This window comes from Aptenodytes patagonicus, chromosome 7, assembly GCF_965638725.1.
Source record: "Aptenodytes patagonicus chromosome 7, bAptPat1.pri.cur, whole genome shotgun sequence".
NCBI lineage: Eukaryota > Metazoa > Chordata > Aves > Sphenisciformes > Spheniscidae > Aptenodytes > Aptenodytes patagonicus.
In genome coordinates, this window is record NC_134955.1 from 12,345,935 (window position 1) to 12,363,060 (window position 17,126).

Consider the following 17,126-nt stretch of genomic DNA (forward strand, 5'->3'; position numbering starts at 1 on the left):
ATTTCAACAACTATTGTTCTTATTCCATACAATCCTTTTTTATTTTGTAACTTAGAATATATTATATATTGCCTATGTTTAAATTTCTCTTCAGTAAAGATGTTATGATGACAATTAGTGTAATTTAATACAAAAAGTACAGGTTGCTCATTTGTACATAGTGAAAATTGTGTGTTAACATCAGCACTATGATAAAGTACCTAGGATTATCAGTGTATTTAACTCTCATAAATCCATCCATTTTACATCTCTCTGGATTAAGCTTTAAATTGACTGTGGACATGAAACCTGTACACCTCCCTACCTTCTATCTTTTTATATGTTTGAGTCAGTTTTAATAACTATAGTCCTATTTATCTGGGACCAAAGCAGTGGAAGTTAAGAATTATCTAGCAGCCAGATTCATAGTTCCAATCTTTAGCACCAGCTTCTTCCATCCTCCTTTGGATCAATCTGCTTTCTGAAGCTTTTAATGATAATATCATGTCAAATCACTTTTTGAAAAGCTGGAAAGACAGAGTATGGCAACAGAGGTATAGGGAGTTGGTACTGAGAAGAGGCAGATGTGAAAGCTTCTCATTTCAAGGGTCATATGTGTATGTTCCTTACATGTCATGGAATTCTCTTGCCTCATCTAGTTGCTGTTCTTAGAGAAGTGTGTAAGTCCAGGAAAAAGAAACATCAAATGGCTTGTGAGTGGAAGGGGAAAGAAAATGCTTGCTGTTTCAAGGTTTGTGGGCTATTTAAAGATCTGAGGGATTTGTGGGCAGAGAGAGATCTCTTTTCTGTCCTAACTTGAAGCCTTACTGTAAACTAAGCAGAAGAATTTCCTTGTGATGTGTTCTCCACTTGTACTTCCTTTGAAAAGTGGGTCAAAGAGATGTTTTGGATCTCAGTATCACTGACAGAAAGGAAATCTGAGTGGGTGATGGATCGGATCTTTGTAAGCTTATAAACTAGTGACTCAAGACACGAATTACTGCTTATGTACACGTGTAGTGGTTATGTTATGGAGAACTAAGACTGTGACTGTTATGGTAGCACTTTGAAATAATAACTCAGTTTCCCTCCCTGGAAAGTAGGTTCTAAGAATTCTGAAAAGGAAAGAGGGATTTGATACTTAGAGCAAGTGGACTTGTAGCCTCAGGTTTTGTTGGAGAGCTTGGGCTCTAACAACCTCCCGGGATTTAATCCTCTTCAGTAGGTAGATGCAATAGGCTTTTTCTTTACTTTACTTTGTTTATTTCGGTGTGTCTATCGTTAATTTTACAATCTGGAAAATAATTTGAGAAATTCAATTTTACATAGGAATTACCAAATGTATTAAGTATCTGAAAGATTTAAACAACAACAAAACCAACAACAATGACCACCACCACCCCCAGCTAGTAGCTGAAATCAAGAATACCTTACCATCTACTAAAATTTTTACCTGCCCTTAAAATGTACAAAACCCAAAGTCTTGAGGTATCACAAGTCATCAGGGACCTGTAATGTTGTAAATATGATCACCTGTGGGTTTGGACAAGTAAGGCCTGTAGAATAAGACTTTTTTTTTTATGCTAACACAGATTGCTTGGAGGGGGGAGGATGAGAGGGGCAAGGAGGGAAACATGCAAACTTGGCAGGTAACGTATGTAAAGTGTGTATGTAAACCTGAAAGTTTCTTCCCCCAACTAATGCTAAAGCATATTCTGTTGTGTTCTGTCATGATACAAAGTTATACTTTAGAATCACTGTGCTGCCCCCTAATTTATGTGCAAATACACTTATCTTGTTGATTGTCCAAACAGAGCTGCTATCTCATGGCTATGAAATGGGGTCCACTGGGCTAGTTCCTGCAATTGCTGTAAAAAGCAAAGAAGTTGAAAAGTTGATATAACAAACAGTGGGGGGAAAAGCATTTTATGTAGGAGTTGCACTTCCTTTTTTCCTACCAGTTGTAAGGTTTTGCATACTGGAAATGGATACATGGTAGAAATTCTGTGCTGCTGGGTCAAGTACAGCAATTGCTTTGGGCTAGGGGCTTGCCTTCAGAGTAAAATTATTACTGTTTATATAATTCTGCAGTGTTTTGTAACGCTGAAGTTATACATGGGAAATTTGGCTCTGAGCCTTTGCTTTTGAAATCATCAGCAAAGTTTCCATTCACTTCAGTGGTGCCAGATCAGGCTCTTGGTGAATACCACAAAGGTAAAGGTTATGTTAGTTAGCAGGAAATAAGAGTCTGAAATCTAGGAGAATTTGAGTAGGAGCAGTGGGTCCATTTTCGACCATCTTGTTTTGGACTTAGAGGGATGCACTAACAAATGGTAGGATCCATAGAATGAGATCTGTTTCTGAAATTTTGGAAAAGAAAAATCCACTATTTAATTTTCAAATGTTCCCCCAGTTTCTCTGAAATATCTCTGGAAAGGCCTTTTTAGAAGGAGGTGTATGTGTGCAGGTAGTAGAATATAATAAAGCATGATATGTCAATTAACATTTCCTGTTAAAACTTCCAAAGTTGTGCTGAACTGTGCTCTAACTGCTGAACAGAAAAACTAAAAATAAAATGTCTCACCATAAGTTGAAGGAGAGCTTGTGGAGAGGAAGGGAAATAATTTAACAATGTATAAAAATGCACATATGCTTCACAATTTAGGCCACTGAATTTCCCATATTTTTCTTTTTAAATAGCAAATGAATGTGACTGACCTCTGGGCTCATGAAAATAGCACGATACAATTAGGGGTCTAGTCGCAATGGAGGGTGGAGTTTGCCCCAGGAGGAGGTGCTAAGTCATGTTCATGTTCTGCACATCATCTCAGACTGGAAAAATCTTGTAAGCAAATCTAAATCTTGTGCTTAGTTCTCTATGCAAGTATGGTTGTGCCTATCATCTTGACTTCCATGAGGGCTGTTGCAGTTAATAAACTTATCATTCCTATTCTTTGATAGGTATAATTATCAGCATTGCTCTAAAAGCTGTTTTTAGTAAGTGCAGTAGTCAGTGGAGCAGACTGTAGAAAACCAAGCAGATGTATCAGAATTCCCAAGTAGCTTAGATACTTAAAGCCAGATTGGGAGACTTAAACTGCTCTGTTCACTGATTTAAGTGAAAATATCTGTGACGAAGAGGGAGAAAGAATTTGTGGGATATATTCTAAAACCTCAGCATGTAAAACTCGATTTTTATCTGTGTGCTGAGCTTTTGGGACCTGTTTGAAATCTCTCCTGCATCAAACACAGCATTAAAATGTCCCTTCCAAAACCCTTATATTGTGTGCTAATGGAATAGACTTACTGGAATATTAACAACCTTGTACCCTTATAAGAAGCTCTTGACATTTCCTGTTTGATTCATTTTTTTTAAAAGTCTTTGACATTTCCTGTTTAACAGATTTTAAATGTTGGTAAAATGGCAAACATCAACCATCCCACTCTATACAAAGCTGCAATATAACCATAACAGAAAGGTGAATAATACCTAAAGATCCCCAGGAAATCTGTCCTGTTGCTGCTTGGTATTTCCTTATCTAGGAATGTGTTCAGAAATTACATTAAACACCAAGTGGTGTTTTTCACTGATCACTTGTAGAAATGATACAGAACTTAAAGGACCCAGAGAAAAATTCTATACCAGCGAAAAGTAGCCTTTCTTATTATGAAAATGATGAACTGTATTTCTTTAAACCACATAGCAGGTCAAACTCTCACTTCTTGTAAATCACTGGTGCTGTGTTTGGAATGTGCGTAGCTTTGCCCATGTGCATGAACGAAGGGTCCGTCTCAGTGAATTTTGATCCCTCCTGAGAATCTGGCTCCACTTAATATGAAGACAATTTCCCTTTTTTCTTTTGTTTAACAGGTAAAGATCAGAGTTGATGAAAAGTTGTGGGGGTTTTTTTCCCCTTCACAGTAGGACCTTGTAAATTTCTTGCACAACTTTTTACAAAATGGGCACAAATCAACAAAGTTTTTCACCTAATCTTGTTCTCAGGTAGTAGTTAGTGATATGATTTCTCAGAACAAAATCCTTTAAACTCACAATATGCCTTACACTTATCTGTCTGCTTATATGATTCAGAGGTTGTGAAGTTGGGAGGTTTTTTCTTCATTTTGAAGGTGGGTACTGTACATTCATCTTGTATACTTATCTTCTGAGCATCTGCTTAGAAAATAAAGCAACATGCCATTCTGACATCCAAGAAAGTGCTATAAAAAGCCTGTTGCTATGTTTAAATGCCTACACTGAGTTGCTATAGCAATGAAAATCTCAAAAATTATGTACAAATTGCCATGGTGCATTACCAGCCCTTTCTGGGACAGGGAGATTGTGGTACTGAGAATATGACAAAGATGCTCAGTATATTAGAGGGTGGAGTTGCCACATAGTTCCAGGTGCCCTGTGAGCAAATTTGTGAGCAAAATGTGGCCTAACTGTATAAATCCCAAAGTGGCTGTGTCAAAAGGGACAGTTGGATCCCTACTTAACTCAGTTGCTTCTTCATGACTTGTGTGACAGAGTTCAATACTTTGAGCAACTTCCCATTTCTCCGCAAGAGAAGTTGCTGAAAATGGTGACCTTTCTCTAAATTCCTCCAGTCCCATGATATCAAGTGTGAAAATCAGCATACAGAGCACATCAGACTGTGTAGATTTCCTCTCCATAACATTACAATAGTCAGTTTGAAATGCCCTTGCTCCTGAGGCAGCTATGGGAACTCTGCTATCAAAAAGAAAAGAAATGAAATAGTTGCTAATGGAATCCTTAGCATCTCTCTGGGGCTCAAAGCCTTGAACATTCAGTTGCTTCTTGAAGAGAGCAGGAAATTCAACTTCCTTTGTAAAACATAGCAAGTAAAGGAAGGCATGTTATTTTGGCAACTACAAGTTCAGTTATGGAATTGAATGGTTACTTTAGGCATTTCTATGCCTTGTTCTCTCTTCAACTGAGGAACAAGTTAGACATGGAAAACAAGACTTGGAAAAATTGGAACCTTGTTTGAAACTGTTCTGTTCTCTTTATTCCTAATTGCTTGAAGAATTCTTAAGGTTTCAGAGGAGATTGGCTCAAACTGCGTAACAGTGTGCTGTTCAGTTTGTATATGGTAATCCACAGCAGTCACATAATTATTTCAAGTGTTTTCCTTAACATATGCTTTGAAGTCCAATTGAGAGGTCGGATATCAAGAATGTATCAGTGGTAGAAATACATATTTTTAATTTGTTTCAGTTGTTAGATAGTGATTAATGTTCTTGTTCAAGGGTCACTACGCTGGTAAACATATAGATGAAGTGATTCTTAGAGGCACTATGGTACTCTGTAGTTTGTAAATCCTCCAATATTTCTAAGTACATTTGGGCTACTTTATTTTTGTAAAAAGTCTAAATAAACTACTACCATGTACATGGCTTATAGTTTTTCTCAAAATAAGAGTTGCAATGTTATATAGATAGTAGCACGTCTCTCATTACTACAGAACAGCTTGTATTTGCAACCTCATTACAGTATTTTTCTGTAACAAATTTTGACCATCTTTGGGATTTAATTTTAATATTTCAATTTCGTTTTTAACTGTTAAGAAATTTGACATTTTGTAGCCTTATAGCTGCACAAACTTTTATGAGCATGGAAGCATACGTTTTTCTCAACCTCTATGTGGATTCTTTGTTTACTTTCCTTCTCAACTGTTCTGCATGGGGCAATGGACAATAACCTTCCAAATGGGTTTATTCTTAAACAAAAATGTCAACAGGACTGATTGTGGTTTTGTTTTGTGTTTTTTTTTTTTAACAGATCTCATAGAGCAGTCCAAATGTTAGTTCCATAAATATTTATTGATACTTGTTTATTAAATTTTTCTTAGGATTCCAGTGGTTATCTTTTCTGTCAAGCTGGGGAGATGCTTCTGTGATTACACATAGTGTGCCTGTAAAATTAGTATATCTATGCTTCATTTACAATACTGTAACTTTTACTGTTGACAATACGTGGTTATATGAATTAACCTAATTGGGGAGGAGGAGAAGACAATGGGAGGAGGAGATATGTGAAACTTATAAACTGTAGCTTTTATGTTTTGTGAAACTGTCAAATACTTGAAATACAGAAAGCTGATTTTCCTTAGAACTGTATCCTGTAAGTATAGCACCTTCACCACAATTGTTAAAACATCAGTTTATTCTATATTTCAAAGCTATTCTGTATAGAGTCTGTTTCGGATGTTGTACCCCTGAACTTGCATCAGCCATGGAAATGCAAACTGCCTGATACCTGCCATTCCCTGGGTCACCTTTGGTTGAAACTGTTCACCAGCTTCAAAAGGTATTGCAGTGCAGGGGGGAAGAGTGAGAGTTGAACAGACAACATGGCTGCTTAAGGTTTTTTCAAGGAAAAAATAATTAAATGGCTATTGGTTAGAGACACATTTCTCATTATATATTGTCCACTAGCTGCCTTTAAATGTTAGCTATGCATTTATTCTTTTAAAATCTATTTTTGGTCTTGTTTTCCTTGGAATAAAGATTGTGCTGTTATTCTGGTTGTCAGCCAACTATCCTTCCCCCTTCTTCCCTGCCCTCCCTTCATTCCCTCCCAGTAGCCTTTGAACTTGTCCAACTTCTTGAATTTGGCAAGAGATGATCTCAAAAGTATTACGTTCCTACAAGTGAAAATCAGTGGTGTGGTAAGAGAGGAGAGACCCAGCTTAGTGCTGCTAAGGGGGAAAGGCTCCACTGTGAGCTGAAATCATCATTCATTCTGTTTGATCTGCCAGCTGGCAACCTGGCATGTGTGAAGCTCAAAACCAGGCACAGCAAATGCTGTCTCTTGTCCTTCCAGACTGGCAGACTAGGAGACAAGTGAGCTTATTATGATGAGGGAGATAAGATGCAAAATCATTAAAATAGAATACCTGAAGAACAGGTTTTGTTTGCTCAGCAACTTAGAAACAACTTGTTTCTTAAGGTAGAGAGACATAGGTTATAAAACTGTTTGTGCACTGATATCTTTATTTTGGAAAACTTTTGCAAATGTGTGTGAAACAGATCATGAAAGCTACATGCTCATAACTCTCCTGTGATTTCACACTAAGTTCTAATAATTGGTGGCAGTCCATATGTTTGTCATCTTTCCAAAGCAGTGCAGAGCACTGTTAGATTGTAAAACAGACCCTCATCTATTTTGCAGGTTTTTCCATCAAGGCTGCAATGCCTAAAGGGAAAAGACCTGAGGTTTCTGCGGTCATTGGGAACAGGCTATAGACTCTACTCAGTCTGCTCTTCAGGCATGTCAGTCAGGCTCATGGGAATGTTGTTAGTGGACAGGTTCTTCCCATGGCAAATAAATGTCAGCCAGCTGGGTAGAGGCAGCCATTCTAATTAGACTTTCCTTATATAACATGTTTTGAAGCTCAGCCAGGGAGAATAAAGTAATATCCAGAGACAGTAGCCCTCATCTGCTTTCTGGTCACTTGAAGGCAGCTGAGGATCAAGAATCTGTTCTCTGAAAACTTCCTTGCATCTGGAGTGGTTTCTCCACTAATTATGTCCCTTTGTGCATATATGAAGTCAGTATGCAAGCTCTAAGGTTGACGAAACTCCAGGAGTTCCACATCATGGACACTGCTCACTTGCACCTGCTCCTTTAGGTACCCTTTTAATCACCTGTCATGGATTCAGTTTTTTCTTGAAAATACACAGCAAAATACTGGATTCTTTCTCTGAAGATTACTCAGAGTATGCAAATATTGGTTTTATAGATCAGATCACGTGTACTTGATTTCTGGCCCCCCCCCCCCCCCCCCGGCCTTGATTTCATGGGGTTTAAATAACATTGTGAAAACCAGCAATGCTAAACAGATGCTCACAAAAACAAAGAGAGATGGTGATCCTGTTAAAGAACTCCCCCTCTGGCTTCCTTCAGCTCACTTCAGAAATTTCTAGAGGCTGTTTTTGTTGAAGTTAACTTCAGTAAAAAATGGCAGAATAAGATCTTATTTGTTCTTAAGCAAACTGACTAACATACTTTATTTCTGTTAGTTGCTGATTAGTTATTCTGTGATTATTTGAAAGAAATTAACCTGTGGTAATGTCCCGATTTCTTTCTTTGCTTGATCATCTGTTTGGGAGGAGTTGTTTGTTTTGCTTAAACAAACAAAAAAAAACCCTTTTCTGTCTTGATAACATTAAACTTGTTTCTTTTTATGTTTAAAACAGGAAGTTCCTGCCTGCAGCATTCCAACCATCAGCCTGCTGAATTTTCACTATCCTTTCTTCACCTGTGCTACAGGGCACTATACAGACCATGATGGTTCCAGACCTTAAGTTCCTCTCATAGGTAATATCCAGCTTTCTAGTTGCAATTATATCTTACTTCTGTTATTTGAAACAGTTGGGCTAATTTCTCATTTGTGGGTCTCATCTAGTGAAGTTAACAGGAGTCTTGTGCATATAAGAGTTACACAGGTCAGCTACTTGTTCTTCTGACAATTTTTTAAAAATGTTTCAGTCATTTTTTTTTGGTTGACGTAACATGTATGTTGACCATTTGCTAGTTTTTAAAGCGCTGCTTCATAAACAAATTTTAATTAAATTATTCATAAAAAGTAGTATAAAAGTTACAGGTGAGAAGATATGGAATGCTAAGAAAACGTTTATATAACACCAATTTCTGTGTTTGCACACTCTTCTATTGAGGCCAACAGCGGTAGCTTACTGTCTGTGAAAACGTTAATCCTTTGCAGTCCAGATCAGAAACTGAAGTTAATGAACTAGAAGATAAAAATCACTGTTGGATTGCCTAACTAATATCCAAAAACTACATTTTTGCCCATAACTATCAAACATAATTCCCACTGAGTTCAATGCTCTGCCTAGATGGATGTTCAGGGGTGGAAGTTATGTCATAAAACTCAGTACGTAACTGTGCATTTGTGCTAACTGAAAGTACAATATGGTTTGGGTATGTGACAAAAGTGAGATCTAGCTCAGAAGTGCAGAAGACCAGACAGCTACTATTAGATAACATGATGAGTTTTACTATAGTGAATTTAAGAATTAGGACCTATCCTGAAGCAGTATTACACAATACCAACATCTGATAAACAGTTCAGGTGAAGAAGTAAGATACAGTGGCCAGTTTCACTTAAGTGCGTTGGGGAATGATCATTTCTTCTTCACAGTAGTAAATCTTAGCTATATTAGCAAGTGTTTATTTGAAAAAGCTGAAGAATTATGTTGCTAGTATTTTGAACATTCTGAGGTTCTTAAATAGGTCTTTAGAGAAACAAACAAACCAACCCCCAAAAAACTCAGCTTTCCCAAAATATTTGCAGGATATAGCGAAAGATGTGCCGTTATACAGTGAAAATATACAGTGAAGAACCAGATCTCTTGAGTAGTTCAGAACTGAATTGTTGCATCCCTCGCTTTCTTAAACACACGGTTCTAGTTATTTTCTACTGCATTTGCACTATGAAATAATGATTTAAATTGGTAAAATTTCAATGTTCTGCTCAGTTATAAAGATTGAGTAATGTACCAATGTAAAGCATATTCAGCATGTTTTCAATATACAGACCTCCCTAAGGAATATTAACCCATCATAGTAAGGGTTACAACTGTGTAGCTTTGTGAAAGTCAGTTGAGCAAATAACTTCTGCATGCCTTTGCAGAGTAAATTGACTAGAAAAGTTATGTGACTTACTAACGCCTGATTTTTGGCTTGGTGTAGTTGCAGAAATACAAATGAAGACAGAGTATGAACCTGATGAGTAAACTAAATAAAATTCCATTACTCCACTCTGCTGCAAAAATTGAAGAAGAAAATGTAATTTTTAATACAAAAAGCACTAATATTGTGTAATTGGTTACTCTGTCATTGAATATTCATGAGGCTCTGCAGTACAATGTTCAGTTAAGGTATTGGTTGTAATTAAAACAAGCTATGTGATTGAAATTTGCTTTTTGCTTCAACTTAGTTCAAAAGCATGCTTAACGTGCATTTAGAATTGAAATGTTTTTTCTTTCACATGGGTGACAGAAAAGTGTGGTACCATTCACTCAGGCTGGCAAACGAATTGTTATGGAAAGTATTGTAGTTGCCCTGTTTGTTTATCTTCTAGATTCTGTTGTTTCTTCAGAAAATCATTTCTGAGTTAACTGGCTAATGAGAATTTTGGAAAAAAAATCATAGCTGGCTCTGGCTTTAAATTTAAATATTTCCTTTAACAAAACCACAAAAATGGCATGTTCAGTTAGTAACTTTATCCTCTTCCTTCTGTAAAAATACACTTTTTTTTTTCCTCCAAGAGGGTTGAAAACAAAACACTTGAAGGGAACACTTAGAAAATGAATTTGTGGATTGCCATTAAGCGCCATGGAAATTAAAATAAACATTGTTTTAACTAAGAAACATTAACAACAACAACAAAGTTTGTGTTGGAAAAAAACTTTACATGCCTTAAACACGTTCAACACAATTTGACATCATCTTATTTACATAGATCAAACGGTATCATTGGTATTAATTGATCTTTAGATTTAAATGATTTTTTTTTTGCATAGATATAGACATTGTATATCTTGTTTGTTAAGCTAGCTTGGCAAGTGTTACTTGTTCATAGTCAATTATTACGTATTATAAAGAAAGGATATGAAAAAAGATTAGTGGAACATACACATAAGTGTTTATAGAAAACCTAGTAACTCTAGTTCTAGCTTTCTTATTTCTTTCAATTTGTGAGGCAAAACTATTGGGAAGATAGTTTCCTAATGATTGCAGCCTGGGATTTGGATAGAAAAGAAGACTAATAAAGAGAATTAAGATTTTAATTCTTAAGAATTTAATTTCTTAGCCAATAAAATAAAGAATTAAGAGAAGGATAGAAGCTATCTCTTTAGCCCATTATTCCTTCCCCTTCCCCAAGCAATTTATTTGGAAGGTAGTCTGAAGTAAGTCACTTCAGGAAAGGATGTTACATAAAAAAAGGTTAATTTTAGCCTAATGAAGTTTGTCTCCCTGGGCTTCCCCTGTAGTCAGCTGAGAAGAGAGAGGTTCCTCCAGAGTGCAATTCAGAGAGTTTAAATTAAATTCCTGATTTTAGGGCAAGAACTTAAGTTGACCTAAAAACAAACAAAAAATCAAACCAACCAACCAAACAGAAAACTTATGGAGATAAATGGCCTTAGGCTAAAGTGAGTCTCCATGAGAGGTCCCCTTTATACATATTCTCATGCCTCTCAATCTGTTGAAGGTATGTGGTATTATAATAACTCTTTTATTGAAGATGATGTACAGAATGGAATAGGTCTAGGCTCTTTTTCTTCTCTTGCTCCTTCCCCTGCAGAGAACATCAAATTTGGTGTTACTGGCTTTGGTAGAAACATTTGAAAGAAATCTTAGATCGGTATTTAGCAACTGTATCCAGCCATATCCAAATTGATGAATCTTTGAATGAAAACAGCATTTTCAGTTAACAAGTAAAAGCAAGTATCTGCGTTGTCTGTAAGGAAAAAAAAAATCACTTCCTCAGCTTATCAAGTTTTGCTTTCTTTATATCAACTCTAATAACTATAATAGGACTAATGTAAAGCTAGTGCTTGCTTTGGTTTAACTGAATTGATAGAGATATAAGTAAAACAGAGAAAGTTTCATAATGGATACCAAAACGCAATTTCTAAGGCAAAACTACAAACATGAGAGCTTCAAGGGGAAGAGGGATACTGAGATGAGAATTTAACTTTTGGATGTTGGAAAAACTGTTTGTCTTTTGAAAAGTTCTCTAATGCTTTTTTTTATGTGCCAAAACAAAAACAAGTTACAAACCCCTCTCCTCTTTTCTTGAAGAAATTGTCATCATAGTGATAGAACGAACAAGTTGTATTTTGCTCCTGCTTTGTAGCAAATGTGGATATATTTTGTTTAGATAAAGTTCTCAATCCTGATGATTTTGAATTGGAAGAAAATATACCATTTTAAATGCTTGATACTAAAGCATTGTGTTTGTATCTGTCGTGGTTTAACCTCAGTCAGCAACTAAGCACCATATACCTGCTTACTCACCCCCCCCCCCCGCCCCGGTGGGATGGGAGAGAGAATTGGAAGAGTAGAAGTGAAGAAAAACTCATGGGTTGAGATAACAGTTTAATAATTGAAATAAAATAATAACAATAATAATAATATACAAAGCAAGTGATGCACGGTGCAATTGCTCACCACCCAGCCAGTCCCCGAGCAGCGGCCCCCCCAGCCAGCTTTCCCCCAGTTTAGGTACTGAGCATGACGTCACATGGTATGGAACGTCCCTTTGGCCAGTTTGGCTGTGCCCCCTCCCAGCTTCTTGTGCACCTCCAGCCTTCTCAGTCTGTAGAGCATGGGAAGCTGAAAAGTCCTTGACTAGTGCAAGCACTACTTAGCAACAACTAAAACATTGGTGTGTTATCAACATTGTTCTCATCCTAAATCCAAAACACAGCACTGTACCAGCTACTAGGAAGGAAATTAACTCTATCCCTGCCGAAACCAGGACAGTATCACAGAAGCTTTGAACTTGGAATACATGTGTGATAAAGATGATGACTAACATTTCATAACATTTCCTCCCTGGGCCAAACACAAGAACTGGAATAAAATCTTTTAAATAAGAAAAGGCATATCTGTAAAACTGACTATGGAAGCAATCACACAAGGTAGACTGAAATTACATGTATTTCCCTTATAATAAGTCTGTTGCTTTAATGATATATGAAAAATTATTTTGTAGTTTAATTAAATGGAATTATTCTTAAGACGATTTGATTTCTCTTTACAGCCAAAAAGAGGAAATATGGCAAAACTCTAATGGAAGCAAATAATTTTTAATAAATTAGTGACATAAGGCTATTTTCTATCCTCAGACATTCATTTGTAATTTTTATTTTGAGAATGCATGTGCAAAAAAGGTCAACAAGCTCAGTCTTAGCTCATTTATCAGTATTATGTTAGGAGTGCTACAGTTTAGTGGGACAGATTCTCACTACTGAGAAATTTATACTTTGTGTGCCATAAAGGTATAATTCAACCTGTGTTCGACCCACCTCAGTTGAAGAGGCAGTGAACTGGAAGAGCATATTCCTGTCTAAACCAATTCTGCATGAATACTAACTGTTACTCCACTTTTTCCTCTCCTCTTCCACAATAAATTTTAAGACCTTTATCACCAGGATTGGAAAGAATTGTTTGGTTACTTTCTCAAAATAAAGCTTTACTTAGTTTCATGAGCTGTTTCAGGTGTAGCTACCAGTATGCACTTTAAGTAGCTGGAGAAGATGTTCTACAAGATAACAAGGGCCATACTAGACAATAGAACCCAAGTATATAGTAAAAGCATGGAAAACTATATAACTTTCTAGAAAACATGATGTTTCATTTAAAATTATTAGGTTGAAAAGGAGCCAGTATTGCAGCTCCTTACTAGTCTGTTATCAAGAGAAGACTTTTTTTCCCCAAAATTGTCGTACTGGCCGTATCGTGAGTAGTCAAGCAAAGCTCTTGTGATGTCAGTGGGTAAGAATTTTGGCTTTTTTATTTTGGAAATTGTGAATTACTTTAAGTTCCTTAATGTACAATTATCGTGCTTATATTAAGAGATACTCACCCTCCTCAACCCCGCAAGACAGACGCTTGCTGCTTTCTGAGTAACTGTCTTCTGGGTGAAGGTAATCATGGAATAGGTATTCAGAGACCATGAATAAAGCATAATAGCTCCTTAAAAACAAGAGTTATTCCCTGCTTGGTATCACATTCCTTTGCTTGTCTGTACTCCCAAGATTTGATGTTAGTAAGCTTTCCTTGCTTAGTCCTGTCCTGCAGGCCTTACAACAGGAGGACAAAATGTGGCCCCTTAAGGTTAAAGGCATAATATTTAACTTAGTGTTGCAGCAATCCAGCACAGGGAAAACTTGGAAGTTTAGAGGCAAACAAAGCCTTTCTGTAGTGAGTGGAAGCTTTGATTGTGCTTTTCATTACTGGAAAAGAAAGTAGGTTGCTTACAAAGTTTGGTAGACAAGAATTAAATACAGTTTGTCTGCTTTGGTGTTGTGCAGGAACTGTTAGTTGTCTATGTACAGTTAGCCTACGATGTAGAATCTAGCAATAGCGCATGAAAAGTTATAATGTTATATATTATCTCTCCATTGTTAAAACAATCTTATTGTGGAATTTCTTTTATAGATTCAGCTTACTAGGTATACAAGGAAAATATTACTTATAGTGTGAAATAACTTGTAGAGTTGTAAAATCATGTGGCTGATATATAGTATTTCTAATTTTTTTTTTCAAAACTTGAATACCTCAGGGAGGAGGGCCATCCATCATATCTGAGACCAATATTTTTTTTTTTACATTTCCTTTCCTACTGAGACCTGATTTTTATACTGGCTGAATGAGAAAGAAATACTAATTGGAGAAACAGAAGAGGTACTTCCAGCCTCTATCTCAGAAAGTTTGATTTATTCCTTTGCACTCTACTCATATGGATTCTGTGGGAGAAAAACAGTGGGAGTTGAAAGAGCATCTCAAAACATTCCCCCAGTTTGTACTGCTGATTTGAGATTATTTTCATGTTTTTTCTGACTCAGCCACATGTGAGGTGTTGGGAGCAGAAGTGTAGGCAGCACTGTGCAACTGAATATATGTGATAGGTAAGAAGAAACTGGTAGTCTAAGATAATAAGAAGGAAAAAAAATGGAGAATGGCAATAATCCTTTGTAATCAAGGGGTGTGTAAATCTTCATGCCAGTCTGTTTCTTGATCTTCTGGGAAAAGAAGAAGGGGAAGAAGATTCTATATTGATTTTTTCACCTGTGTCTTCTATTAAATAGTATTGCAGTCAAACAGAATTTTCTTCATACAGCTATAAAATTGGGAATGTCAGTGTGTGTGAGCAAATGTGTGTATGTATATGTAAGACTGCAAAGTTTGAAAAGTACTGGCTCACTGTTTTTTCTCCTGTGAAATCCAGTACTTCTTGTATAATGAATCTTAAAGAACTGAAAATACTTTCAGTGGCCTGCCACCCAAATAGCCTCTTAAAAACATTTGAAGTTTTTTCATATGCAAGAATCTAAAACGTGACAAAGCAGGAGGATGCCAGACATTCTTCAGACTAAGATATGTTTACTTCTTCAAGAAGGCTACTTAGGATGGTACTGTGCTGGATTCCTATGGCAGCAGGATCTTAGTCCTGGCTGTGGTCTTAGCATGTACTGTCTCGTATCAACTAGAAAAATGTAAGGAAAAAAAAGTCTTTCTCCCATTACTTTCTTCTCTCTGTTGTTCTATCCATCCCTTCTTCAGCATTGCTAACTACTCATAATGGGCATGAAGACAATTTTCCTTTGTTGGTTTTCTCAAAATCAGTTTCTTTCAGAAATTGAACCTGCTTCCACCAGTGAACATTGGAACTGCCTATCCAGGTCATGCAAACCATTCACTTAATCCCACATGAGGATCATGTTTGCGTTACACCAAAAGCAGGAACATTCTTTAACCCTCACTGTTTTCAACCATCTGCAGGTTAGGGCTTTCCAGATCCAGAGCTGTGTAACTACCACCGTACCTCTCCTGAATGCATCTAATCTCTCTTTGAACTCACTTATATGCTCCAATTCTTTTACAACTTCCTGTGATAACAAATTCAATTATTTAATTATATACTGTCTGAAGGAGCTTCTTTTGTACTTAAGTTATTACCTAATAACTGCTTTCGGCATCCTCATCCTTGTGTACTGTGAGGAATTGTGAGCAAATAATTAATAGGCCACCCTCTCCAGTCTGTTTGTGATTTTTTTTTTTTTTTTTTTTAATTTCTAAGCTGTTTCTATCCAGAAGCATCCCTTTTTCAAGTTGAAGCGCTCTAGTCTTTTTTGCATGGAAACCATTTGCAATTTCTGACCATTCTTTCTTCTATGTACCCTTTGTATTTATGTTGCTTTTTTTTTTTTGAGATGTGAGTAGAACTGTTTTGAAGATTTGGGCATAATATGCTCATAATCTATGTTCTTCTCAATTCTTTCCTACTAATTCTTAACATTTTTGCCTCTTTGGCTGCTGCTGAATGCTATTTTCAGAGAACTATCCAAAATGACTCAGATCTTTTTCCTAACTGGTAAAACATAATGATGGGCTCTGATTTAGCTAAGTATATTTTTACAGTTATTTTTCCCTGTGTGCATTGATTTGCATTTTTCAGCAGTGTATTTCACCTGCCATTTCATCATTCAAGTGCTCAGTATCCCATAAATTGCCTTGGCTGGCTTTAGATCTGATTATTCCATCTCATCTTTAATCAGCTGTACACACCCTTTTTTTCTAGATTCTTCATGACCATGTTGAACACAGTCCCTGTGGGAGTGTAATCTCTGCAGCAGAAAGGCAGACCTGTAACTCCTACCATTTATTTTCTTCCTTAAATTACAAGAAATCTTTCCCTCTTGTCCTGTGAGAGCAGAGTTTCCTTAAGATGTTTGGTAGAGAACTTTGTCAAAACCTCTCTTTGAAAATACATATTGCCTGTATTAAAATGCTTGTTGACTTCTGTAAAGAAATTTAATGAAACAGCAAAGTTTGGAATGCTGCACAGCCCTGTGTTAATTTGTCATTCTCATATCTGCATCTATTTAGTAATAAAATATTACATTAATTTCTTATGTGGGGCAGTTATCTTAAAGTTAGGAACTAGGATGAAAGCCTTAAGTGATAAAAAAATTATAAAGCAATCAGTCCTCAAATGAGAGATTTGTTTTGTTTTGGCATAATAGCAAAGCACTTCAAGGTCAACATCAAAATATTGAAGGATGTGTTTGGAAAGAATGGACATCATTCATTGCTTATACTGTTTGCTTTTAAAGTGCCCTCCTCTACCTCAGGTAGTTAAATGCAGCTTTTTGTCTGTGCATTTGCCAGAATGTTGTTCAGAGATATTCCAAAATGCCAAAACTTTGATTAATAATAAAACTTTTGAAGCATTGGTATTTCAGCATTTCTTCTATTGTAGTCTTGTCTGTGTAGTTCTATGGTATTGTTAAAATTACAATGACTTGCTGTATCTTCTTTTAAGACACATTTTCTAAATATTTTACCTTGTTTTGTATTTTTTATT

General features: G+C 36.3%; 1 protein-coding gene across 13 annotated transcripts in view; it reads left to right on the plus strand.

Moving 5' to 3' along the window:
* IRAG1 (inositol 1,4,5-triphosphate receptor associated 1) overlaps window positions 1-17,126 on the plus strand; it is a 109,058-nt gene that overhangs the window by 31,493 nt on the left and 60,439 nt on the right. For 12 of the 13 annotated variants that reach the window (XM_076343985.1, XM_076343987.1, XM_076343988.1 and 9 more), the window contains one exon: window positions 8,203-8,323. The gene's annotated coding sequence lies outside the window, so the exon portion shown is untranslated. Of the gene's footprint in view, window positions 1-6,179; window positions 6,311-8,202; window positions 8,324-17,126 lie in introns of those variants that run through there. The other variant, XM_076343991.1, reaches the window with a different exon arrangement.